Source organism: Syngnathus typhle, unplaced genomic scaffold (genome assembly GCF_033458585.1).
Source record: "Syngnathus typhle isolate RoL2023-S1 ecotype Sweden unplaced genomic scaffold, RoL_Styp_1.0 HiC_scaffold_487, whole genome shotgun sequence".
In the NCBI taxonomy this organism is placed as follows: domain Eukaryota; kingdom Metazoa; phylum Chordata; class Actinopteri; order Syngnathiformes; family Syngnathidae; genus Syngnathus; species Syngnathus typhle.
Genome location: NW_026872388.1, coordinates 1 through 2,500, shown reverse-complemented (window position 1 = coordinate 2,500; position 2,500 = coordinate 1). Strand labels below are relative to the sequence as shown.

Sequence of the window (2,500 nt, the reverse complement as noted above, 5' to 3'; positions counted from 1 at the left end):
GGGCCCGGTGTCATCGGAGGCCTCCCACTCGGAACTATAACCCATTGCGGCGGGTACCCAACTCGCGGCCCGCCTTCGGCGGACCCTGGGGGGTTTAATGTCCACACCACACGCACGTTCTGAGGCGGGTGGGTGGCACCCGTTGCCGGAAGGTCGGAAAAAACATATTTTTGATCGTTGGAACTTGGCAACCACGGCGCGCTGCTGAGGGGAGCGCGGCGGTGGACGGCGGCGACCGCGCCAGCAAGCCCCGGCGTCTTTGCGCGCCGGCGGAGGGTCTGCGCGCGGCGTAACGCCAGCTTCCCCGTCCGGCGGTTCGGACGGCGGCGACCGCGCCAGCAAGCCCCGGCGTCTTTGCGCGCCGGCGGAGGGTCCGCGCGCGGCGTAACGCCATCTCCCCGTCCGCCTCGAAGCTCGCGTCGGAAACGAAAAACAATGTACAACTCTTAGCGGTGGATCACTCGGCTCGTGCGTCGATGAAGGACGCAGCTAGCTGCGAGAACTAATGTGAATTGCAGGACACATTGATCATCGACACTTCGAACGCACTTTGCGGCCCCGGGTCCGTCCCGGGGCCACGCCTGTCTGAGCGTCGCTCGAATATCAATCGGGAGCGAAGGGAATCCCGGGCTCCGTCGGCGCGACTTCCGTGCAACGTTCGCGCGGCTGCCGCCTTCGTCCCGGGCCCCTTCACCAGCTCCCGCGGTTGGGGGTTCGCAGGACGCGCCCCTCGGGCGTGACCTTCGTCCCCTTAAGTGCAGACCCGCGACGTCCGCTTCCCCGTCGACCCTCCCGCATCGGGTCCGGGCGCGGCTGCCGGTGGAGTTGGCGACCATCGCGCTGCCCGCGTCCCGTGTTCCCACCGCGGTCGGTCGGCGCGGCGGCGCCGCGGAAAGATCCAGCGAGCCCGGCCCCGCACCCGCCTCGGCGGAGGGGCCGGCCGCGCCTACTACCCCCTCATTTCCGACCTCAGATCAGACGAGACGACCCGCTGAATTTAAGCATATTACTAAGCGGAGGAAAAGAAACTAACCAGGATTCCCTCAGTAGCGGCGAGCGAAGAGGGAAGAGCCCAGCGCTGAATCCCCGCCCGGCCTCGGGCGCGGGAAATGTAGCGTACAGAAGGTCGTTGCGCCCGACGCCGCCCGGAGGGGGCCCGAGTCCTTCTGATGGAGGCTCTGCCCAGGGACGGTGTGAGGCCGGTAGCGGCCCCCGGCGCGCCGGGGCGCGGCCTTCTCGGAGTCGGGTTGTTTGTGAATGCAGCCCAAAGCGGGTGGTAAACTCCATCTAAGGCTAAATACTGGCACGAGACCGATAGAGGACAAGTACCTTAAGGGAAAGTTGAAAAGAACTTTGAAGAGAGAGTTCAACAGGGCGTGAAACCGTTGAGAGGTAAACGGGTGGGGACCACGCAGTCCGATCGGGGGATTCAACCCGGCTGGGATTGGCGGCCGCCTGGGGCGTCGCGGGGGGCTGACCCTTTCGGGGGCCTGGCCTTCACGCGTGCGTTCTCGGAGTCGGACGTCCCCGGGCCGGGCGCACTTCCCCCGTGGTGTGCGTCGCGACCGTCCCTGGGTTGGCTTGGAAGGGTCTGGGGCGAAGGTGGCGCGGGCGGCGGGGCGGTGCGGGGGGGCCTCCGGGCTCTCCGGCCGTTTCCGCACCCGCGCTGTACAGCGCTTTCCTTACTCCGACTTTGCCGCTTCCCCCCGGGGACGTGGAAGTACTTGCTGCGCCTTCCGAACTAGGACGGGGCCCCCTCGCCCCAGGCGCGGCCGAAAGGCGCGGACCGTTCTCGGTGCGCGTTGGCCTGTCGCGCCGCTAGGGCGGGGATCGGTCGTCGAAGTAGGCGTCAGGGGTCCGCGGCGATTGTGGCAGCCCACCCGACCCGTCTTGAAACACGGACCAAGGAGTTTAACGCGCGCGCGAGTCGGAGGGCACGAACGAACCCCTATTTCCGGCGCAATGAAAGTGAGGAGCCGGCGCGCGCCGGCCGAGGTGGGATCCCGGCCCCTCCCATGGGTCGGGCGCACCACCGGCCCGTCTCGCCCGCAGCGTCGGGGAGGTGGAGCTCGAGCGCGCGCGATGAGACCCGAAAGATGGTGAACTATGCCCGGGCAGGGCGAAGCCAGAGGAAACCCTGGTGGAGGCCCGCAGCGGTCCTGACGTGCAAATCGGTCGTCCGACCTGGGTATAGGGGCGAAAGACTAATCGAACCATCTAGTAGCTGGTTCCTTCCGAAGTTTCCCTCAGGATAGCTGGCACTCGAACTATATGCAGTTTTATCTGGTAAAGCCAATGACTAGAGGCCTTGGGGCCGAAACGATCTCAACCTATTCTCAAACTTTAAATGGGTAAGAAGCCCGGCTCGCTGACCTGGAGCCGGGCGTGGAATGCGAGTGCCCAGTGGGCCACTTTTGGTAAGCAGAACTGGCGCTGCGGGATGAACCGAACGCCGGGTTAAGGCGCCCGATGCCGACGCTCATCAGAGCCCAGAAAAGGT

General features: G+C 66.0%; 1 non-coding gene across 1 annotated transcript; it reads left to right on the top strand.

Annotated features, from left to right (window-relative positions):
* Nucleotides 1–441: 441 nt before the first annotated feature.
* LOC133149801 (5.8S ribosomal RNA) lies at nucleotides 442–595 on the top strand. The gene has a single exon (XR_009713673.1). It is a non-coding gene; the product is annotated as a 5.8S ribosomal RNA (ribosomal RNA).
* The last annotated feature ends 1,905 nt before the right edge of the window (nucleotides 596–2,500 follow it).